General features: G+C 42.5%; 1 long non-coding RNA gene across 1 annotated transcript; it reads left to right on the top strand.

Annotated features, from left to right (window-relative positions):
* Nucleotides 1-15,863: 15,863 nt before the first annotated feature.
* LOC109188725 lies at nt 15,864-25,226 on the top strand. Its single transcript, XR_002055484.1, has 3 exons — nt 15,864-15,947; nt 24,764-24,769; nt 25,215-25,226. It is a non-coding gene; the product is annotated as an uncharacterized LOC109188725 (long non-coding RNA).
* The last annotated feature ends 640 nt before the right edge of the window (nt 25,227-25,866 follow it).

Raw genomic sequence — 25,866 nt, 5'->3', positions numbered from 1 at the left:
TTTTCGTTGATCTCTATAGAAGAAATAACACTCTGGTCTGGTATGCCCTTTTGTTTGACAGTAATGGCAGGTAGATGTATATTGTTTAACACGGATGAACTTATTTTTATGTTTTAAGTACTGAGATTGAGAAGTAGTTCTACCAATGTCATGTCCTGAAGATTGACTGTATCTATTCCTCTCGAATTCTTCCTGAGCTGATTTATCAGACTGTCGTTTATCATAACTGTAACCAGATTTCGGAGCTGACAGACTTGATAATCCTTCTTTGATGAACATAGGGGCACTCTTTGAAGACTCTCCACGCTCAAACCCAAGACCTTTTTTGTCATTCGGATTTCTGCCTGAATCCAGTATTTTGTCTAAGGTTGATGTGGTATCCATCATCTTAATATTCTTCTTCAAATCTTCCAGTTCTTTTATCAGTTTACCTTCTCTGGATCTGGTTTGAGTTATCTGGTCTTCTTTTAGGATAAGATCTGTGTTTAGTTTCTTCAGAAGATCATCCTTCAGTCTCAGTTCTTCGTTCAGATTTTTGTTGACTTTCACCAGTTGTTCCCAACTTGCAACAAGTTTGGAAAATTCTCCTTCCAACTGAGTGTGCCTCTCCTCAAAATCATCAGTCGAGATGTAGGACTCTTCATCGGATTCATTATTCTCTGACTGTTCATCCGTGGCTGTAAAGAAAGCTACAAAATTTCCTACATTGTCGTCTGACTGATCATTTGTAGGTTCCTCCTCATCATCACTTAGTCTAGCGACGGACATAGCTTTCTTACTTTTAAGGTACGTTGCACATTCAGCCTGTATGTGCCCAAAACCTTCACATTCTCTGCATTGCACTGATCGGTTGAGAGATCTGCCTGTATCAGTGGTACTGTTTCTGTTTTGCCTTGTCCGAACAGTTTGAGGTTGAGTGTTCTGAGAGACTGGTGTGGTTTCGGTTTTCTGATATGAGGAGTTACCACCTTTGTATTGTGACCTGGTAAATTGTCCTTGACCCTTTTTGTTGAAACCTTTCAGAATTTTCTTAAAGTTCTTGGTCAGAAGAGCCAATGTTTCATCATCTATGTCATCTGTGTCAGATTCTTGATCAGCTTCGGCCACAGAAGCAACTGGCTTTCCTCTTCTGTTAGAGACAGGATCATTGTAACACCCCGTGTTACGGCCTTCAATCCCGGATTAATTATTTAATTAATCCCGTTAATAATAATTAAATATGATTTAATTATGTTAGGTTTACCTTTAATTAATTAGTGAGGTCCACCATGAACCGTGGACCCTTGCCCGAATTAGAGTCTTAAGCCTGTTAGGAATAAAGGAAGTAGGTCTTAAATATATAAATACGGAACTTAGGAGGCACCTAGAATCCCCACCACAATAATCTCTCACCACCCAAAGAGTTCCAAGAATTCCCCTAGGAGAAATCAAGAAATCAAGAAAGCTTACAGAAAGACCATTCATAGCCAAGGAATTAATTAAGGCTAAGAGGTAACCCATGTCTCAACAAAACCTATTTTCATAGCTATGATTCCCCCTTAGGGTTTCCCCATATTATTGTGTATTGATGATTATGATGTTGTTATTAATGGTTGGTGTGATGATCCCATGGGGGATCTTGATAATCTTGATATTGGGAGATTCTTGATAATTATGGTGTTCTTGATGATTACATGGGGATCTCGATGATTATATGGAATACTTGATGATTATGTGTTGTTCTTGATAGTTGTATGTTGTTCTTGATGCTTATGTGTTGTTCTTACCGAATCTTGCAATTAGAAGACGAATCGTATTCTTGGTTGGTATAAAAGTAATTAGAACCCTAAGTTGTATCGTATGATATTATTCTTGGATTATCGGGTGGGGTAATCGCATGTTTGGGTGTTGTTTATGTTTAGATAAGCATGATAGGTTATGTGTTGTTCGTTTATCGTATCTGATCCGTTAATTGTCTATGTGGTGTGGTGAATTACGTTGTAAAGTGTCTAAGCATGGTTTCGGGTTCCACAACGGTTCCCGGGGCGAAATTGTGTGTTAAGAGTCAGTGGGGGGTAGGCCACCCGCCACCTACCCGCGGCCTTCTTGGGCAACGCCGGCAGCGGGCAGCCGGCGGGCGGGCGGGCAGCTGCCCGCTGGGCACCCGCTGCCCGGAACAGTGGCCGCCGGCGGGCAGCCGGCGGGTGAACTCTCACCCACCGGCTACCCGCTGGTTTACACCCTACCTCGGGTTCCCGGCTTCCCCGTTTGATGTTTCCCCGTTCCCCGTGGTGTCCCAACGGACCCCGTTTGTCGTGCCTATGTCTAGTTTGATGTTTCGGGTACCGTTCGTAGGTTTACGAGTCTAATATATTGCATGCTAGTTGAATTCGTATCCCGTTGACCTAGGTGGAAGAAGTATGAATCCCTTAAGACTATTCCTAGTATGTGATGGATCACCCATAGTTTTGTTATACGTTTTATTCCCCTTCCCAATGTGTAATGTGGGTTGCGTGTGCTTGCTATGTGTTATGTGTGTGTGTTACCCCAATTCGGTTGCGATCGGATTGGTTATCCTGAGCTGCGGTTCAGAAGCTGGCTGCGGTCAGATTGGTATTCCTGGCTGCGGTCAGATGACATTCTCTTGGGCTGCGGTCCACCGTTTGGTTGCGATCAAACGTTTCTATACGAGCTGCGGTTCGTCCTTTTTCCTGGCTGCGGTCAGATGACACTCTCTTGGGCTGCGGTCCACTGTTTGGTTGCGATCAAACATTATGATGAGCTGCGGTTCATCGGTCGGTTGCGATCGACTTCCCCGTGTTGCGATACGGGGCATGGTGTTGCGGGGCCGTGTCAGAGCTATATGCGCTGACCCTCATGTATGGGCATGCGATTGGTCCTGTGGCGCCAACAAAGTGTGCTATGTGTTGTGATATGGATGAGTTGTGATTATGAGCGTCTTGGGGGATGTGACTATGGGGTTTATGTTGGGGACTGTTTATGTTGGGTTACGATTATTGTTTATGCCTTGCCTTATCTGCCTTATCTGTTGTGAACTGCATATGCTTGTTATAACTGTTGCTTGGGTCTAGCCTTATCTGTCGAGTCATCCCCGGTTTTAAAGCTAGAGTTCTAGGATATATCTTCATGCTCAAAATGGTTTTCGTATAACTATATATATATCTCTATATGTATTGTATTTCAACGCGTTGGAGTGGGTTACCAGCATCTCTCGCTGAACAGATATATTTGGCTTTCAGGCACAGAAGATTAAGTCACTGGAGCGCGCTAGAACTTGGAGTGTAGAAGTAGATAGTTTCCCTTTCGGCCTGCGTGTCACGTTTATGTAATCACGCTTTGAGGATATTAGTTAGTTAGCCTGTGCACTTGGGTTCTCTAGCCCAGGTGTGGCATAGCACCCCGAACGCTTGTATTATATTTTGGGATTTAATAAGATTCTACCTTTATTATAAGTTTTAAAAAAGTCTTGAAAATCTGGGGTGTTACAGTTGGTATCAGAGCCTAAGTTTGACCCTAGGATAAGACTCTTAAGACCGGACTTTAGGACATTAGGCTTGAACTCTAGGTATCTAGGAACATAGGATTCAGGAATCTTAGGACGCGCAGTGAGATTGTGAAACCTACACATAACCTCCCCTCTTCATCCCTCTCTAACTTAAAGGAACCTCCCCCTACGCTTACCACGCCAGGTAAGGGTGCGAATAGATAAGTTTACTACCACAACTGGGTAACGTACACTTACCCGATAAATCACCTCGTCCTAACTCCCGTCAAAGGACTTGAGAAGGACTGTGACCAAAGAAAAGGAAGATTTGGATGACTACTAAGAAGAGGCGGTGAAAAGACGTTGCACCAAGACGTCAGGACTACTAAAAGGGACAGACTGCAATACTCACCAAACCAGGGTTAACCACGATAACCCCCGATCCAGACAAATGACATGCACCTTCCGACAAGTTGCTTTATCTCGGCAAACCCAGGTTGCAGCTACAACAAACAGGAAAGAGAACTAGGACGCTGATTAAAGTAGCGAATGAACGACACCATTAGTTAAATCCTTGGGTGCAAGGTAAGTATATCGCGACACCTTGCGACCCTACCACCCCAGTTTAAAATATCATCCGCCCTGAAACCCCAGCATCTAGATATCCCTATTTGTTGAAAACTCCCACCCCGAATCCTTAATTACCTTAAGAGCAAATTCACAACCGTCGTGACCTTGCTCACCCTTGGTTGCGCCTAACCCAAACCCTCGGAAACCCTATATTGTTATGAGCATTGGAATCATCGCCATTACTCTAAGTTTATATTCTCCCTCCTTTGGAAACCCTGTTAAAAACCGTAGAGCAGTATAAAGCCCTTACCCCGCCCAGGGGCGTGAAGAACCGGCGTTCGTTGATTCGACATTAAAATAAGTTGTTAGATAGGAATCGGCGAAGTAGGCGGAAGTTACGAATACGTACCATCCCACCCTTGCACGAAAACCATGAAGGCTTTACAAGAAACCATAACCGGTACATACGCCACCGAAGAACGCCATGCGTTGACAAGAGCGGGCAAACAAATACGTCCCAAAGAGAACAATGTGTCAGGGGCCCTCGCTACAGAAAACATCGTCAAGTAGGTGCAACATGCCGAACCTCAAGGAGGACATAAAGCCTTGCTAAGAATTTCATCCACTAAGGAAGGGATGAAACCCAATAGAACAAGAAGGACTAACCTGAAACCCCCTTGACCCTTAAAAACCCTCGGCAAGGATTAGGAGTCAAGACCTAGGGATTTGACCCACTAACCGAATGGGTCCAGACTTCTGAACATCCGAGGGGAACGTGCACGGAAACCATCACGAGAATTCCCTTGGAAGCTATAGAGACGAAGGGGACTTCAACACGGGAAGAGAAGATCAAACGAAAATCTTGGAATCAAACAAAGCCAAGGAAAAGGGATCACCAGTTCGACTGTACGCCACAACCAAGCCCCAGACAGGCATAATCACTCGAAGCCAAGAGTCCTTAGCCCCTTTCCCTCCCCTTGCCGATCAAGTACCATTTCGTTAAAGAATCCGTCCTATCACTCCAAACCTCGCTCGTGATCCCTCATTACAAACAATCCCGTACTAGGTAGCAACCTTCCTTCCTGTATTACGACCTTGGAAATATCGACCCTATCCGTCCCTCGACTTTGAAACCTAGCCCTTGCACTTCTTACACCCCTTTAACCCAGACCAAGAAAACATAGATATATATATGTATATCTACCTCTAGAACTCGTGCTTAAGGATCAATAAACATTGTACGATGGGTCATCCTATGTATCCAAGTCCCTTTTATTGTGCACAAGGGAATGGGACTTGTCAGGACATGAATCTGTGCACTTTTGGGGTCTTTCCCGAAGGAATTGACTCTTCCTAGTCACTTTCCCGCGTGTCCCCAACGGGTCCTTGACGGGACCTTGGCGGGTCCTTGGCAGGAGCGTGGCAGGTGGACGACCGCCCACCTCGCACCCACTGGTACAATGTGCTGATTTCTTAACCCCTCATTTTATTGGTTTGAGGCGCACTTGTGTGCCTCGATTGATGAATGTGAGTCTCGGATAAGAAACCATGGACCACCCAAACATAGTGTCCTACGTAAAAGACCTTCATGCACGAGGCACCATCGGGAAATCACAATCAATTACCTTGCACGAGTAATTGAAGTTGGATCCTACGATACAACTGACTAGGGATGTTTGGCGTAAAGGATTGCGCAAACCAAGGAGGCAAGTTGGGAACTCGTGCTAAGAACCCATGAAGACCTTAAAAGTCAAAATGCTAAGGGTGAACCAGGGCTCCTCCAAACCATGGATGTCGTTCGAGCAAATCAGAGGACTCCCTACAAGTTGTATGGAATCGAGAACTACGTAGTCCATGGTGCTAAGCAAAAGGGTAAAGAGCACGTTCGCGCCAAGACTCCAAGGGTCATTAAGGACCCACAAGGAAATGAGATGACTCGTAAAGTCACCGAGTCATCCCACAACGAGATTTGGTAACCGACTGTGCTTTAAAAAGGAAAAGGGCACGCAAGGACACCTTCATCATTAAAAATAACACAAAAAGGGCACAACAAGCCAAACCCCGGGTAAGACATGAAGTCTTACTAAGAATTTCATCCACTAAAGAGGAGATGAAATTCAATAAGAAGAGAAATTCAACCCAAAGTCCATCGACTCCCAAGAGACTTTGGGAAGAATTTGGGAAGTGCGCCCTAAGAAATTGGCTTGGTTGACCTAACTTGGTCAAGACCTTGGGCGCATCAAAGAAGTAAGTGTTAAATCACCTCGGGAAATTCCCTCAAGACAGAAGAGAAGGATGGAACCTTAGCCTGGGAAGCAAGGTCTAACAAGGATCTTAGAGTCAAGCAAGTGCCAACACCAAGGAAGGAGGATCACCAGCTCGTCGACGCATCGTGATCAAAGCATCTAACCAGATTATTCACTTGGGATCAAGAAACCTTAAACCATCCTAGCCGAATTCCTTTCCCTCCCTCGGAAAATCGGCCCCCTCCTTATTTCAAAATCCTTTCTACCCTTCATACCCCATTCTTAATTCCATGTTTTAACGATTCCATACAAGGTGGCAACCTCACAACCTTGAAATCTTGATCCTAATTCCTGAATTCACCGTGTCCTCAAGTTTGAAACCCACTCTCTTAGCCCTGTAAACCTAATCGTTCCCAAAAACCCAACACACATAGGCGTGCAGGTATACAGTTTCCCCGTGGAATACCTTCTCTATAGGACCACGGTTCTCCTCTTGACTTGTTAACCCTGCAATGATTTCCAAGCTTCGGGGACGAAGCTTCTCGTAAGGGGGGGAGAGTGTAACACCCCGTGTTACGGCCTTCAATCCCGGATTAATTATTTAATTAATCCCGTTAATAATAATTAAATATGATTTAATTATGTTAGGTTTACCTTTAATTAATTAGTGAGGTCCACCATGAACCGTGGACCCTTGCCCGAATAAGAGTCTTAAGCCTATTAGGAATAAAGGAAGTAGGCCTTTTACTATTCAGATTATGATTAGGATTCTCTTTAATTAATATGGTCCACTATGGACCATGGACCCTTATCCCTAAAACAAGCCCTAGCCCTATAAGGAATAGAATTAGTAAACCCATACCATTCAGGACCTAATTAGGAGTCTTAAATATATAAATAGGGAACTTAGGAGGCACCTAGAATCCCCACCACAATAATCTCTCACCACCCAAAGAGTTCCAAGAATTCCCCTAGGAGAAATCAAGAAATCAAGAAAGCTTAAAGAAAGACCATTCATAGCCAAGGAATTAATTAAGGCTAAGAGGTAACCCATGTCTCAACAAAACCTATTTTCATAGCTATGATTCCCCCTTAGGGTTTCCCCATATTATTGTGTATTGATGATTATGATGTTGTTATTAATGGTTGGTGTGATGATCCCATGGGGGATCTTGATAATCTTGATATTGGGAGATTCTTGATAATTATGGTGTTCTTGATGATTACATGGGGATCTCGATGATTATATGGAATACTTGATGATTATGTGTTGTTCTTGATAGTTGTATGTTGTTCTTGATGCTTATGTGTTGTTCTTACCGAATCTTGCAATTAGAAGACGAATCGTATTCTTGGTTGGTATAAAAGTAATTAGAACCCTAGGTTGTATCGTATGATATTATTCTTGGATTATCGGGTGGGGTAATCGCATGTTTGGGTGTTGTTTATGTTTAGATAAGCATGATAGGTTATGTGTTGTTCGTTTATCGTATCTGATCCGTTAATTGTCTATGTGGTGTGGTGAATTACGTTGTAAAGTGTCTAAGCATGGTTTCGGGTTCCACAACGGTTCCCGGGGCGAAATTGTGTGTTAAGAGTCAGTGGGGGGTAGGCCACCCGCCACCTACCCGCGGCCTTCTTGGGCAACGCCGGCAGCGGGCAGCCGGCGGGCGGGCGGGCAGCTGCCCGCCGGGCACCCGCTGCCCGGAACAGTGGCCGCCGGCGGGCAGCCGGCGGGTGAACTCTCACCCACCGGCTACCCGCTGGTTTACACCCTACCTCGGGTTCCCGGCTTCCCCGTTTGATGATTCCCCGTTCCCCGTGGTGTCCCAACGGACCTCGTTTGTCGTGCCTATGTCTAGTTTGATGTTTCGGGTACCGTTCGTAGGTTTACGAGTCTAATATATTGCATGCTAGTTGAATTGGTATCCCGTTGACCTAGGTGGAAAAAGTATGAATCCCTTAAGACTATTCCTAGTATGTGATGGATCACGCATAGTTTTGTTATACGTTTTATACCCCTTCCCAATGTGTAATGTGGGTTGCGTGTGCTTGCTATGTGTTATGTGTGTGTGTTACCCCAATTCGGTTGTGATCGGATTGGTTATCCTGAGCTGCGGTTCAGAAGCTGGCTGCGGTCAGATTGGTATTCCTGGCTGCGGTCAGATGACATTCTCTTGGGCTGCGGTCCACCGTTTGGTTGCGATCAAACGTTTCTATACGAGCTGCGGTTCGTCCTTTTTCCTGGCTGCGGTCAGATGACACTCTCTTGGGCTGCGGTCCACTGTTTGGTTGCGATCAAACATTATGATGAGCTGCGGTTCATCGATCGGTTGCGATCGACCTCCCCGTGTTGCGATACGGGGCATGGTGCTGCGGGGCCGTGTCAGAGCTATATGCGCTGACCCTCATGTATGGGAATGCGATTGGTCCTGTGGCGCCAACAAAGTGTGCTATGTGTTGTGATATTGATGAGTTGTGATTATGAGCGTCTTGGGGGATGTGACTATGGGGTTTATGTTGGGGACTGTTTATGTTGGGTTACGATTATTGTTTATGCCTTGCCTTATCTGCCTTATCTGTTGTGAACTGCATATGCTTGTTATAACTGTTGCTTGGGTCTAGCCTTATCTGTCGAGTCATCCCCGGTTTTAAAGCTAGAGTTCGTAGGATATATCTTCATTCTCAAAATGGTTTTCGTATATCTATATATATCTCTATATGTATTGTATTTCATCGCGTTGGAGTGGGTTACCAGCATCTCTCGCTGAACAGATATATTTGGCTTTCAGGCACAGAAGATTAAGTCACTGGAGCGCGCTAGAACTTGGAGTGTAGAAGTAGATAGTTTCCCTTTCGGCCTGCGTGCCACGTTTATGTAATCACGCTTTAAGGATATTAGTTAGTTAGCCTGTGCACTTGGGTTCTCTAGCCCAGGTGTGGCATAGCACCCCGAACGCTTGTATTATATCTTGGGATTTAATAAGATTCTACCTTTATTATAAGTTTTAAAAAAGTCTTGAAAATCTGGGGTGTTACAATCATCATCAGCCAGAACTTCAAGTTCGTATGTGTGTAAACTTCCCATAAGTTTTCCCACACTCTTCTTTTCCCATCCCGTATGTTCCTAAATGGCTGTTACTTTCATTCGAAAGCGTTTTGGTAAGGATCGAAGGATTTTTTTGACAACTCTCTCATCAGTGAAGGGTTCACCCAAAATAGTAGCTCTATTCATAAGATTCTGTACCCGGCTGTGGAAAGTTGAAATAGTTTCCTCTTCGTTCATTCTGAGAGCTTCAAATTCTGATAGAACCATCTGCAGTTTTGACTGTTTGACATCACTAGTACCCTCAAATCTTGTTTCCAGTATTTCCCATACACGCTTGGCTTCTTTTACTCCCGTAATAGAGTAAAAAAAGATTCATGCAGAGATCCAACAATTGAGTTCAAGGCTTTGTTGTTCAGATCAGAGGCATTTATTTCATCTTCTGTCCAGGTTTCAATGGGTTTCTCACCAGTAGTTCCATCAAGATTCTGAGTTGTTGGTTTGCTCCAACCAGACAAAACAGTTTGATACACCCTAGTACCTTGTGCTTGAAGGTAGATTTCCATGCGAGCCTTCCAGAATGAGTAGTTGTGACCATCTAGTTCAGGAGGTTTCATATTTGCATCCATCCTAAACACAGGGGACCAGCCAACAAGAACACAGAGAGACAGCCAAAAGAGAGAGACTAAATGCAAAAAATAAATTCCCGTAAGGATCAAGTCACTATGTAGACTTAAAAGTTCTGATACCACATGTAATTTTGCATTCTCTCACTCTTAGTCAATTTTAATGTAGTGGGACTGTTGAATTAGAGTGACTGATTTGTTGATAAGATCAATCAGTAAGATAGATCACAGTGCGAGTAAACGAGAGAGACATCATAACAAATCAACACACAAGATGTTTTCCCAGTTCGATACAGTGTGTATCTACGTCTGGGGGATGATCACTTAGGCGTCCAATCCACTATAACATAATCAAGTGTACAACGCTAGAGAAACAATAATCTCACCCAAGTGCCCCACACAAGGTACGTACCCAGTCTACACAGATCTAGTGGATTGTTGAAGATGGAGAGCCACGCATCTAGAAGTCCAAGGAAATCCCTTCACTTGGAGAGCCAACTCTGATGCAGTCCACTTCAGTGACGCTCTACTTAGTTGTTCCCACAACTTGTGATCGTAGTGTCCTTTCGTTTAAGCAACCAGTGTCCTTCTCTTGTTCATCGTCATAATCACCATACACATATTGTGTTGAGAAGGAGTAATCAAATCAAAGATGAGTTCTCATAAAAACTGTATGCAGTGTTTCTTCTGTCTCAAAGTCGTAACCCTAATTCTTGATGAATAAGAGTACTTATAGTTCCACCAATAAACACTCTCCATAGATATCTTTGATTGTAGAAGGTATGATTGCAATATAGGAATGTAATCTTTGTAGATTAGGTCCATACCTTTCCCGAAAATATTCGCTGATCTTCTTTCCAAAACTGCCTTTAGTAAACCGCGTACAACCTTATAGAAATCTGCTTCCTAAAACAAATCTTTAGTGTCAGTCCTTCTGTTGTTGCTTCTGATTGATCAGTGTCTGTAAAGATGGACAGACTCAAGCTAAAGCTATCTTAGTAGGCCATAATAATATTGCAAATTATAAGGTGGGGGTTTTTATCGAACAATTAAAAACACTAACATTGTATTTATCAACGACATCTTGGTCTACTCACAAGACAAGGAGGAACACGAGAAACACATCCGCACAACCTTACAAACCCTGACGGAAAATCAGCTATATGCCAAACTCCCAAAATGCGAATTTTGGAAGGACAGTGTGTCATTCTTAGACCATGTGATAACCAAGGAGGGAATCAGGGTAGATCCGACCAAGATCCGCGCAGTCAATGAATGTCCCACACCAAAGGCAGTTCCAGAGGTTAGGAGCTTTCTTGGGTTGGCCGGTTACTATCGAAGATTTGTACCCGATTTCACCAAAATAGCCCAACCCTTGACGAGGCTCATGATGAAGGAAATTCCCTTTCAATGAGATGTCAATTGTGCTTCGGCCTTTCAGGAACTGAAAGAGAGGCTAACCACAGCCCCAGTATTAGCGCTACCCTCAAGAATAAAAGGATTCGAAGTTTTCAACGACGCTTCTAAATAGGGACTGGGATGCGTGCTAATGCAAAACGGCAAGGTAATAGCATACGCATCCAGGCAACTCAAGACTCACGAGGAAAACTACCCCACACACAATCTGGAACTAGCTACCATTGTGTTCGCTCTAAAAATCTTGAGGCATTATCTATATGGGGCACAATGCAAGATCTACACAGACCATAAAAGCTTGAAATATATCTTCACTCAAAAGGATCTGGATATGCGACAGCCGCGATGGTTAGAACTCATAAAATACTATGACATGGATATCCAATACCACGAAGAAAGGGCTAACATTGTGGCAGACGCACTAAGTCGAAAAATAAGCCACTCCATCAACACCACGTGGGTACTGTCAGGCGAGCTATGTAGAGAATTCCAGAAGTTAAATATGGAAATAGTGGAGCAAGGACAAACAGATTCCGAAATCCAACTATTTAATCTCAGTATCATACCCACACTGTTCGAAGAAATCAAAGCCGGACAGCAACAAGATCCTGAGCTGGGGAAGATCCATCTCGGCATGGCCAAAGGAAAGGATGAGCCGTTCAAACTATATGATGACAGCAGCATCCACTACAAGGGAAGATGGTGCGTACCTACAACACACCCCCACTTGAAGAGACAAATCCTAGAAGAGGGGCACGGTACACCTTACTCAGTGCACCCCGGAGGTGATAAATTATACCAAGATGTGAAGAAGTTATTTTGGTGGCCCAACATGAAGAAGGAAGTAGCAGACTTTGTGAGCAGATGCTTGAACTGCCAAAAAGTGAAAGCCGAACGATGCAAACCCAAGGGACTCGTACAGCCCCTCGAGATACCCCACGGGAAGTGGGATTCTATCTCGATGGACTTCGTAGGAGGTTTACCCACAACACCAATAGGAAAAGACAAAATCTGGGTGATAGTGGATCGGCTAACTAAGACAGCGCGGTTTATTGCCATAAAAGAGACTTGGACAGTGACATGACTAGCCAAAGCCTACATAAGTCAAGTAGTCAAATATCACGAGGTTCCGCAAAATATTATTTCTGAAAGGGATCCCAGGTTTCTCGCGCAATTCTGGAGGGCATTACAATCGGCCCTGGGGACAAGACTAAAATTGAGCACCGCCTTCCACCCCACTACCGACGGTCAGACTGAGAGCTTGTATGTTAGACTTCCAAGGAACATGGGAGGAACATCTAGATCTGATCGAATTCTCCTACAACAATAGTTATCACGCAAGCATCTGCATGGCACTCTACGAAGCACTATACGGCCAGAAATGTAGGACCCCCATATGTTGGGAGGACATGGTCAATCCAGTGACCCTGAGACCCCAGTATCTACAAGACACCATAACAAAGGTCAAGCACATATGATAAGTGCGTTTTTGTCTATATTTTTTACCCCTTCTTGAACCCATTTTATTTGTGAATTGCTTAAAAACTTGTGTGAATTGTGACTAAGTTATGTTGGTTTTATTTCAAGGTGCAATCATTCACAACAAGTGAGAAATTCAATGATTTTTGGAAGATACGAGCAATTTTTGGATCAAGAGATCAATCAAAGAGTTTGGAATGCATTTAGGAATTTTCAGCAGCCTCGTACCCCCTCCCGTACGCCCATCCATCAGCCCATCCGAGATTTGAAAAACGAAGCAGGTGGCGCACGCCCTGTCGTACGCTCATCCCACAGGGCGTACGATATTTCTGCCCAAAACCCAGTGTTCACTGGAAATGCACCAAAAATGGTATGCCCTGGCGTATGCCCATCCCTGAGGCCATCCCACTGTGCTCTGCTCTATTTATGCGCGTTTTTGGGTCATTTCAACTCGGTTTTGACCCATGGTTGAGCCCTAGCTTCTCTCTTTCACTCCCTTTCATATTGTAGTGTTAGATTAGGTTTAGATTTAGGTTTCTTAACATTTTTCAAGCTTGTAATCAAGGATTCAACACTTGGATTCCAAGATTTACTATCCATTTCTTAGTAAAGTTTTCTTCTCCCTTTTATCTCTTCATCTTGCAATGTTTATGCTTTACATTTATGTTTTTTGTGTTCTTTATGCTATTGAATCATGATTAGTTAGTTTATGGACTTGAGTTAGGGTTGTATTATCTTTCTTGATGCTTGATTTGTAATTATTGCAAAAAGGGGAAGAACACTAACCTAGGGTTCTTGAGTTTATGAAGGTTTTGTGTTTGTATTTTGTTAATGCTTGGTGTACAACATTCATTAACATGTTTGGGAGGATTCTTGGCCTCAATGAGAGTTGGGTAAAGATTCCAAGCCACTCCTTGCATAAACCCAATCTCTTCCTATGAAAATAGGGGAAATTGGGGGTTATTGGTGCTTTGTGTGCTTGAAGAACTTGGAGTTGATTCACCACGAGAGTGGGACAATTCCTTGTTCTAATCCTTGTTAATTTGCTCACGTGAGTGACTTATAGACTAGGGTTCCTACGTGCATCCCCTCTATTTCTCGGTAGTGTGATTTTCCCCAATCTTTAGGGTGTGCTATGCATCTAGAAGATAATGTTCCCTAGCTTGAGTCCCATTTTATTATTCCATGTTTATATCTTATTAATATGTGTTTGGTTACTTTGTTTAGTTACCGTAACCTTGAAACTTGTTGTTATTTGCTTAGCTTCTTGTTGATTTCCTTATGTTAGTGCCTAGTTGCTTGTGATTGCGTATTGCGTGCCATAAATCCCAATCCCCTGAGGACGACATAAAACACCCGAGCTCACATCTTATTTTTGCTACATCAAAAATTGGCGCCGTTGCCGGGGATGGGAAATTTGGTGGTTCTATGTGATTACTTGTTTTACTAGCATTAGAGTTTAGGGAATCTTAGGAGACTAAGTTTTTTCTTTCTTTTTGTTTCTTTTTATTGTTCAAGAGCTAATTGTTTACCTTGTTTGAGTTTCGGTTGAAAGATCCATAGTTTGTTCATACACTCTAGATTCAAAAGGAGGAGCTTTTACCACTCAATCAAGAACTTTCACCATGGATGAGTATGCATTCCAAGGAGGATATTATGATTCTCAATCTTATGGGGTTAACCAACATGATGGATATGGAGATCCTTGCACCACTCAACCCCCACCTCCTAACCATTACTATGATGCTCAATCTCAATATTTTTGTCCACCACAATTTCACCCCCAAAACTCATACTCTCAATACACTCCAAACTTCCAAAATCCTTACCCACCACAATCCTACCAAGACTTTCCTTGTCATTCCCAACCTCCATACCATAATCTCTATCCTCAACAATACCAAGATCCCCAATATGCTTTTAATGATCAATACCCTCAATGTTCACAAGACTACAATCCACCTCAACATCCTTTCCCACCACAAGATTACTCTCCAAATCCATATCCATCACCCATTCATTACACTCCACACCCCCAAGACACTCAACCTCCATATGATCATCACACTCATTCACCAAGTGTTGGGAGGTATGTAGTAGATGGGGAGACATTGGCATTGGCTAGGCGTTAGGGAGTCACTATTGTACCCGATGATGACATTGAGGATGAGGGCTATCCAATGCAACCAAGTGAGGATGAATATGCCAATAATCAATGGGAACCTCAAGAACCACTCTATCATCAACCTCAACAAGAATTCAACCCATTTGATCAAGATCCGGAGATGAAGATTATGATGGCCAACATGCTTAAGCAAATGAATGAGCAACAAGTTCTACTAGACAACATGATGGCTCGAATACAAGGTTTGACAACTCAAGAACCCGTTCAAGAATTGTCTTCCAATGTAGATGTTCTACAAGAGTTGCTCTTGCCAAATGAAGGATATGTGGTTGAAGAAAATAAAAAGCAAGGTGAGGACATTGATGGTGAAGATGAAGATGATGAGGGCTATGATGAATGCATTGAGATGGAGACACCAAGTTGGGGAGAAAGTGTAGAGTTGCAAGATAATGGTGATAAGGAGCAACTTGAGAATGAGTCAATGGAAGAAATGCTAAAGAATGATGAAGTTGATGGAATGTGTGGCACAAACAAGGAATGCCCTCTATTGGATGACACTCTCTTGGACGAGAACTTTAGAATAACTTGGGAACCGGGAGGTGTCAATGTTTATGAAAGTGGAGGTCCTCATTGGCCTATATTCATATCCAAGGATTCTTACTTCCTATTGGTGCATGACGAAGACCCAAGGTTTCCATTACTTGCTCAAGAAAAGGGAAATCAAGAGGAGAATGAGAATGGAGACTTTGGGATTGGTCAATCTCATCTCTACTACCAAGAAGCAATGTTTAGGAAGAAATCCTTGTTTGACTTATGGATTAAAAATGGCTTTGAGGAAGGGATATGTTTGAAGTTTGATTTTGATGAGCATAGTTTCTTTAACTTTGAAGTGGTGAAGATGAGCTTAAGAGAATTTATTGATGGCTACCACTTGAAGTGCTTTTTGGAAGAAAAGGTCGATGTAAAGAATGAGATCTTCATTCTCAATTCCTTTTATGGTTTACTTGGGAGGTTGAGTCGAGCTAGCGACATTAAATTTAGCGCTTCATGGGAGGCACCCCATGTTATCTTTCATTTTATTGCACTTTACTTTCTTCTTTATTTTTCTTAACACTTTTATTTTTGATATATCATGCTTCCACTTGTGCTTTCATGTATATATGCTCTTGATTCTAGGAATGACACTAAGGAGTATGCTCAATTCCAAGAAGGTTTCACGGTGATTCTTTGACACAAGAAGATTCATTAAGGGAGTCTCATCTACCTTCTCTACTTTCTTTAATTGTGTATAGTGCTTTACTCGGTGTAGATAGTAGAGATTGAGCTCCTTGTACTTATTGTGATATCCTTCCCCCTTGTTCTTTGTTATCTTTCACATCGAGGACGATGTATCCTTTAAGTGTGGGGGAGGGGATAATTTGGGTTTTTTTTCTAAAAAAATTGAAAATTTTGAAACTTTGCTTGGATGACTCATTGTGCTTAGTGTTTGGTAAATTGCTTTTCCTTGCTTGAAGTTGTGATTACTCCCTCTTTGTTGGTTTGTGGTTTGTTTTGGTGGAACTTGTTGCAATTCAACTTGTGATTGATGAGCCAAGGGGTAATACATGATTGATCTATTATCTTGCCAATAGCCTTGTTAACCACTTAATAATTGAATCAATTCTTGATCTTGTGTGTTATGCATTGCTAGTGAAGGCTTATGTGAGATTCCGGTCATGGTTGTTTTGCTAGAACTTGTCTTATTACTCCTCGTGTGAAGTCTAAGATTTGCATGTTTAGAAATGATTTAGGCCATTTTTGTTTAGCCCGAGCCTTTCAAGCCTACCCTTTACACATGTCTTTACCACTAGTTGTCCCCGTTGAGCCTTTTGTGTTTGTTTAATAAGTGCTAAGCACTTGTCCCTTCATTGTGATTGTTTTTCCTTGTGTTAACCCTCATCATTTAACCCTTAACCCCGTGCCAAAATGTTTCCCTCCACCCTTGAGAGAATAGAGCATTTATTCTTTTTCTTTGAAGAGATCTTTATTGGAGCATGTTTTGTAAGAAATCCTCTTGATAATTTTGTCTAAGTGTGGGGGTCTTGATTCGTTGAATAAGTTTGTTGGTTGATTTGAAAAAAAAAATGAAAAAATGATGATGAGAAAATTGAGAAAAAAAAAAGTCATGAAAAAGAGATGAAAAGAGAAAAAATGAAAAGAAAATAAGAAGAATAAAAGCTTAAGTTTGATTCTAGTTTGTGTTGAAAGTTGTACTCAACCCCCACCTCTTTCGAGTATTGCTTTGTGTCAATTGTAAATTGCTCCTTTGTCCATAGAAGGTATATCTCTTCGAGCTCTAATTGTGAAAAAATGTGAAGTTCTCTCCTTTGTTTATTTTCCTTACCCCTTCTTTGTTAACCTTTCACCCTTAGCCCCATTACAAGCCAAATAAAAGTCCTACTTGATCTTAGCATGCAATCTTGGAGTTGAACTAGTGGGAGTATGAAGGGCAAGCCTATGGAATCTCATTCAAAGCCAAGTTTTGCATAATCTAAACTTAGCATTTGTGCACACTTGATCCTCACGTACTTTAATGGTTTTGGTGCTTGGTTATTGGCTTGAGAATGAAACTTGTGTGCCAAGCTAAGGTGATTCTTGAAACAAGTTGTTTTGTAGCAAGTTGGATTGTGGTTTGATTGGTTGTGCAAATTGGGAGTATGATCAATTTCTTTGCTAGGATAGTGATTTATTTCTTGTCTTTGCTTGAGGACAAGCAAAAGTTTAAGTGTGGGGGAGTTGATAAGTGCATTTTTGTCTATATTTTTTACCCCTTCTTGAACCCATTTTATTTGTGAATTGCTTAAAAACTTGTGTGAATTGTGACTAAGTTATGTTGGTTTTATTTCAAGGTGCAATCATTCACAACAAGTGAGAAATTCAATGATTTTTGGAAGATACGAGCAATTTTTGGATCAAGAGATCAATCAAAGAGTTTGGAATGCATTTAGGAATTTTCAGCAGCCTCGTACCCCCTCCCGTACGCCCATCCATCAGCCCATCCGAGATTTGAAAAACGAAGCAGGTGGCGTACGCCCATCCCACAGGGCGTACGATATTTCTGCCCAAAACCCAGTGTTCACTGGAAATGCACCAAAAATGGTACGCCCTGGCGTATGCCCATCCCTGAGGCCATCCCACTGTGCTCTGCTCTATTTATGCGCGTTTTTGGGTCATTTCAACTCGGTTTTGACCCATGGTTGAGCCCTAGCTTCTCTCTTTCACTCCCTTTCATATTGTAGTGTTAGATTAGGTTTAGATTTAGGTTTCTTAACATTTTTCAAGCTTGTAATCAAGGATTCAACACTTGGATTCCAAGATTTACTATCCATTTCTTAGTAAAGTTTTCTTCTCCCTTTTATCTCTTCATCTTGCAATGTTTATGCTTTACATTTATGTTTTTTGTGTTCTTTATGCTATTGAATCATGATTAGTTAGTTTATGGACTTGAGTTAGGGTTGTATTATCTTTCTTGATGCTTGATTTGTAATTATTGCAAAAAGGGGAAGAACACTAACCTAGGGTTCTTGAGTTTATGAAGGTTTTGTGTTTGTATTTTGTTAATGCTTGGTGTAAAACATTCATTAACATGTTTGGGAGGATTCTTGGCCTCAATGAGAGTTGGGTAAAGATTCCAAGCCACTCCTTGCATAAACCCAATCTCTTCCTATGAAAATAGGGGAAATTGGGGGTTATTGGTGCTTTGTGTGCTTGAAGAACTTGGAGTTGATTCACCACGAGAGTGGGACAATTCCTTGTTCTAATCCTTGTTAATTTGCTCACGTGAGTGACTTATAGACTAGGGTTCCTACGTGCATCCCCTCTATTTCTCGGTAGTGTGATTTTCCCCAATCTTTAGGGTGTGCTATGCATCTAGAAGATAATGTTCCCTAGCTTGAGTCCCATTTTATTATTCCGTGTTTATATCTTATTAATATGTGTTTGGTTACTTTGTTTAGTTACCGTAACCTTGAAACTTGTTGTTATTTGCTTAGCTTCTTGTTGATTTCCTTATGTTAGTGCCTAGTTGCTTGTGATTGCGTATTGCGTGCCATAAATCCCAATCCCCTGAGGACGACATAAAACACCCGAGCTCACATCTTATTTTTGCTACATCAACATACAAGAGAGAATGAAGGCTGCCCAGGATCGACAGAAGTCCTACGCCGATCTAGGGAGGAAGTAAGCCGAATTCTCTACAGGAGAGAAAGTTTGGCTTAAAATATCACCAACTCGAGGAGTGATGAGGTTCGGAAAGAATGGAAAGCTAAGCCCTAGATTCATTGGTCCCTACGAAATCCTGGAAAATGTCGGGAACCTAGCTTACCGCCTCACATTGCCAGCCGAACTAGAACGAATACATAACATATTCCACATGTCACAACTAAAGATATATATATACACTACGCAGCCCACGTACTACAACTCGAAGTCGTGTGTTTGGATGACGCATGTCCTACGAGGAAAACCCTGTAAAAATCCTGGACACGAAGATAAAAGCAACTCGTCGGAAGACCATAGAGATGGTTAAGGTCCTCTGGTCCAATCACGGGACCGATGAAGCGACATGGGAGCTCGAAAGCGCCATGTGAGAACGCTATCCCGAACTATTCGCACAAGGTAACTTAGACTGAACCTTAGGCTAAGAAAGGATGTTCGACCCCATCACGTCTAAGCTTCGGGGACAAAGCTTTCTGTTACGGGGAGGGTATGACACCCCGTGTTACGACCTTCAAGTCCGAATTAATTATTAAATTAATTCTGCTAATTAAAATAATTAAAAAGTGATTTAATCTAATTATAATTCCCTTAATTAACCCAGGTGGTCCATGATGAATCGTGAACCTTTACCTGAACCAGGAACCTTAAGCTCACAGGGAATAAGGTAAGCGAGCCTTATTATTCAGACCTTGAATAGGTTTCCCCTAAACATATAAATAGGAGATTAGGAAACAGATGGAACCCTTCCTCTCCATTCCCTCACTCGAAATTACTCGCAGGAACTCCAACCGAGGAAATCCCCCACCAACAAGCCTAGGAAGATCAATTGGAAGGAGAATCTTAGGGAAGAACCTTAGTAGCCAGGGATATTGGTTAGGGCTAAGAGGTAACCCATGTCTTACAAAACCCATTTTCCTTGCTATATCTTATTCATTCGATCCTTTGATATATGATTCTGTGTTTGAGTCTTGATAGAGCTTTGCCTAGGGTTTATATTGTGTTTTTGTGATAATCATGATGCTCTTGACATTGTAATTGATTATGTGAATGATCTTGTATTTTCATTATGTCTAGAGCCTTAGCGTTTACATTGTGAATTTCGTATTATGATGATCTTGGTATATTTGGGTGGGATTATGCATGATCAGGTGTTGAGTCTAGCCTAGGACTTGTGTTTAGGACCTTGCATATAGATTTCTTGATATTCCTATGGTTCCGGATTCTCCTGAACCCTTATATGATTAATGTGGAGTCTTGTATGTTTAGAAGTCGTGTTAGAACATATTTGGTATGATTCTTCATTTAATCCCGTTAATTGAATACGTGGTGTTGTCATTATGTGTTTGAATGTGTTTAGACATGGTTTCGGGTTCAACGAGAGATCCCGGGACCGAAAGTTGCCTGAGAGTTAGTGGGGGGCAGGTGGGGTAGGGGTGCCCGCCACCTACCCACTGCCCGTGGTTACTATTCCAGCCGGCGGGCAGGCAACTGCTCGCCGGGCACCCGCTTGAATAGTATGTCGCCGCCGGCGGGTGGTCCTCCACCCGCTGGAAACCCGATGTGGTTCGTGGTGCCTTTCCCCATTTGATGTTTCCTCGTGTCCCGTTGTGTCCCGTTGTACCCCGTTTATCGTGTATGAGTCTCATTTGGTGTTTTGGGTATCGTCCTAGGAACTTATGTGTAATATGTATCGTTGTTGTTGTGTCTTAATTGCTATCTGCTTATATGTTGATTGATTGAATGGTGATGAGTATCGTGGTCATTGCGCAATGGCAAGTGTGACTAATGATGATGAGATTGTGATTGGTGGAAATGAATTTTTTGAGATTGGCACCACTTGCGCCCGGTCATTGTACTAAAGGTACATGCCATAGCGGTGGCTGTGCTGAAGGCACACACCCACCTTCGACTAGCTTGCCGTTGAGCATGGGTCAGGTTATAAGTGCTGTGGTGTCATGTTAGGGCTATATGCGCTAACCCCTTGATATTGGCACTAGAGGTGCGGATCATGTGAATGGCACTGCAGCACCATCTTGATATGTTGGTGGTTGATAGGTCGTTTGTCGTTGGGGGCATGTAGTTGCCCTGAGGAATAAGGGGTGGTGATATAAGGGTGGCCTGGAGGTATAGGTTGGAACTGATATAAGGACGGATGGGAGCTACAAGATTGGAACTTGCTATAAGGTTGGAGGATGAATTGTGTGCTTTGATGACTGCTTGCTAATTGATTGTCTTGAATGCCTTCGATGCCTCTAATTGTTATTCATATGCTTATATGTCTGTTATGTCTTGTATTGCGTTCTTAGGAAGCATGTTAGTCCTTATGATTATTTTAAACTGTTGAGTCTGTTATTATGTCTTGAGTCTGGATCTTGGATTTAAATTAGCGTCTCGTAAGTATATATGTATTCCAGTTTCAAAATGAGTTTTTTATATCTACCTATATTGTACTTAACTCGTTTGAGTGGGTTACCAGCATTATTCGCTGACGATTGTTACACCGAATGTTTTTCAGGAACAGTTGAGTAGCTTCGGAGCACGCTAGTGGACTCGTGGACTTAGTTAGATAGCCCTAACATTAATGAGATGGCCGGCGTGCCTTGATTTACATATTAGTACTGATTACGCCTTGTTAGTTAGTTTAGCCTGTGCATCTAAGTTCTCTAGCTCAGGTGTGGCATAGCTCCCTGACTATCATGCTTAGTTTATGCTCTGTTTGGGGAATTAATAATAGATTCGCCTATATTTTATAAGTTTTAAATATCTCAAAATTTGGGGTGTTACACTCGACCTTCTGAAGTAGTCCTCGGGGGCTCGTAGGCAGCCAGCCTCACCCCTCGAAGGATGTGGCAACTCTAGAGCCCGTCCATGCCACGCGGACGGACAACTGTACTCAGAAAATAAACAGGCCGAAAGGAAAAGAAAGCAGTCGATAAACAAAAATCCCGCCGGGCAAGTTTTGCATTCAAAAGTCCTAAAGGCCATATCACATTCGAAAAAGAAGCGAAAAGAGAGAGAAAATTGACGATTAGTCAACTCTAAAGTTCACCCCTGCCCAGCTGGAGCGTTCTCTTGGCAGGCTCGAACTTTGGTTTGGGGATGTTGCGGAGACATGTAGGCACTCTCCTTATTGTAATAAGGAGCACGACACAGTCCTGTTCAAGCTTAAATTTGCTCCGAAGATATACCGAAAGGTTTTTGGAAATCGAAATCCTTCACGGACATGTACTATATCTGCGAAGAAGATGTCAACTTCTTGGATGTTTACCATCCCTTCGATGGGTAGTTACAGGCGAGAAAAATTTTCTTTCTTTTGAATCTGCACTTGCTCCACTAGTGAAGCGCCCATCAGATTTTACACCAGCATAAGGGATCCTTTCTCTCTGCTTAACTCCCCTGTACGTACTTAAAAGACCAGCCTGGCTGTCGTTGATCCTTATGGTGGGTTGCATTCTCGACGCGGCAGTGGCTGTACCAAACCCGAGGAGACTTGGCCTACTTTTGTAATCTGGGAAAGCTATTGGAATAAGGACAGGGAATCCTCCACCCTAAGGCGATGACAGTAGGTGAGGAAGGTGGCCGGCGAGCAGCAAGCATTGGGCGCCAGCCAACTGGCCATTACCCCGTAGTGTTGGAGAAGAGAAGGTGGAAGGACGGGATAAAGTTGAGAAGCATGAGGAGGAAAATGTAAGGAGGAAAAAAGGTATTTATAAGGTTAAACGGGCAATGAGATTGTGACGCGTGTCTTAGATCGGACGGACGGGGGGCGCTGATGTTACATTTGAGATGATGGTTATGAAGAGACACGTTTTGAAGACGTAATCGGCGGAATTAGTGGAAAAGTCATGATTAAGCCTACCGCGACCGTACTGCTCCGCAGAACCAGTCAGGAACAACGAGACCAGTTGGGAGAAGCGGAATTAGCCAGGAACCTGCTCGGGTTGCGGACGAATCAGGGCAAATCAAGATGGCAGGCGGCCAGGGTGCGTGGGGAACTTGTGTTCTTTTCTCTTTCTTTACTTTTTTAGGTTAATGTTCAGCTAAAGCCTAAAAAAGTGAAGGATTGGTGATAGATATCCCAAATCAGCCCCCTGGATGGGAGGTCAGACAAGGCAGCCAGACCAAGAGATGACTCATTACTTAACAAGGGGAGGATCGCCAGGGACCCCTCAGCCACGATGAGAGGCGCCTCACAATGGCCGGCAAGCACTCCTAAAGCGGCCAGCCCGCTAGCCGGCGCGTCCCCGGGCTGGCTCTTGGATGTATTACGGTTGGACGACCAGTCACGGCGGTCGGCGTGTCCCCGATTGAATACCCATGGGGTTCGGGCGGGCGACTAGGCCACACGGGCGGTGCGTCCCTGATCATATGCTTTTTCTGGACCCGGTTGGGCGACCAAGCTCTACAGACGGGATGTCATTATATGAAAACAAGGACTTAGGAGGGCGCCCCGCGTAGCCGAGACCATTCCTGACCGGGCACACACCCAGAAACGCATTCAGCGGATTCTACAGAAGCGATCTTCGCTCATTAGGCAGCTTCCTTAATTAGTTCATACGGAAAAGGCAGTAATTTGACAGCACGTTAGCCCTTAAGTCAGCCCTATTCCCCCTTAAGCTTGGTTGCACGCCAGCCCTACTTACCATCTATGAAACCTACATTCTTTGCTCTTGGAAATCATACCCCTCCATAATTCAAAGTTCTTGATTTAGTGGTGAAAACTCTTCCTTTTCAATTAAGAGTGAATGCACAAAGAAAAGATCCTTCAACCAAATCTCAATCAAGGTAAGACAATAAGCTCTTGAACAACAAAAACAAACAAAAAGAAAGAAAAAGCTTAGTCTCCTAAGATTCCCTAAACTCTAATGCTAGTAAAACAAGCAATCACATAAAACCACCAAATTGCCAATCCCCGGCAACGGCGCCAATTTTTGATGTAGCAAAAATAAGATGTGAGCTCAGGTGTGAAATATCATCCTAAGGGGATTGGGGGATATGTCACGCAATATGCAATCACAATAAACTAGGCACTAGCATAAGGAAATCAACAAGAAGCTAAGCAAACTACAAGTTTAAGGAAATGATAAGACTAACACATATACACAAAGATAAACACAAAATAAAGAAATAAGACTCAAGTTAGGGAGCATTATCATCTAGATGCTTTAACAACCTAAGGGATTAGGGAGAACAAGTACCCAAGGAAACAAGTGGAATACACGTAGGTATCCTAGTCTACGAACCATTCTCGTGATTAATAAACAAGGATTAGAACAAAGAATTGCCCCACTTTCGTGGTGAATCAATTCCAAGTCCATCAAGCACACAAAGCATCTAAAGCCCCCAATTTCCCTTATTTTCGTAGGAAGAAATCGGGTCTATGCAAGGGGTGGCTTGGATTCATCACCCAACTCTCGTTGAGGCAAGGAATCCTCCAAAAACAAGCTAATGAATGTGTACATCAAACATTAACAAGATATAAATACAAAACTTTCACAAACACATGAACCCTAGGTTGGAGTTCTTCCCCTTTTTTACAATAATCACAAATCAAGCATCAAGATAGATAATACAACCCTAACTCAAGTCCATAAACTAACTACTCATGATTCAATAGCATAAAGAATACAAAAACATAAATGTAAAGCATAAACATTGCAAGATAAAGAGATAAAAGGGAGAAGAAAACTTCACTAAGAAATGGATGGTAAATCTTGGAATCCAAGTGTTGAATCCTTGATTACAAGCTTGAAAAATGTTAAGAAACCTAAATCTAAACCTAATCTAACACTACAATATGAAAGGAAGTGAAAGAGAGAAGCTAGGGCTCAACCATGGGTCAAAACCGAGTTGAAATGACACAAAAACGCGCCTAAATAGAGCAGAGCACAGTGGGACGCCCTCAGGGATGGGCGTATGCCAGGGGGTACGATTTTTGGTGCATTTCCAGTGAAAACTGGATCAGGGAGAAGAGATGCGTACGGGCGTACGGCAGGGCGTACGCCACCTGCTTCTTTTTTCAGATCTTGGATGGGCTGATGGATGGGCGTAAGGGAGGCAGTACGGTACTCCTGAAATTCCTAAATGCATTCCAAACTCTTTGATTGATCTCTTAGTCCAAGAATTGTTAGGATCTTTCTAAAAATCATTGAAATTTCTCACTTGTTGTGAATGATTGCACCTTGAAATAAAACCAACATAACTTAGTCACAATTCACACAAGTTTTTAAGCAATTTACAAATAAAATGGGTTAAAGAAGGGGTAAAAATATATACAAAAATGCACTTATCAGGGTCAAACCCTAGAGAAATAGTATCGCATTATTCTCTCTCTATTGCTTTATCTTTATTTTCATAATCTCGCATAAACATTCTTATTCCCTTATCCAGTAGTGTTGGCCTGCCGAGCAACCATCGAAGTTGTGAAAACCAACACCTTTAATCCTAATTATATTGCGCATACAGTGAAGAGTATGTCGGGCGTACATACATGGAAGATATGATTTGAAAACAAAAACAAAAAAAAAAAAAAATAAACTACCCACAATTAGGGTTAGAAGTCAAAAAATAATAATAATAATAATAATATTTCAGCATGTTAACCAATTTTTAAGAGT

This window comes from Ipomoea nil, unplaced genomic scaffold, assembly GCF_001879475.1.
Source record: "Ipomoea nil cultivar Tokyo-kokei standard unplaced genomic scaffold, Asagao_1.1 scaffold1474, whole genome shotgun sequence".
NCBI lineage: Eukaryota > Viridiplantae > Streptophyta > Magnoliopsida > Solanales > Convolvulaceae > Ipomoea > Ipomoea nil.
This window is presented reverse-complemented; position numbering and strand designations above follow the sequence as displayed.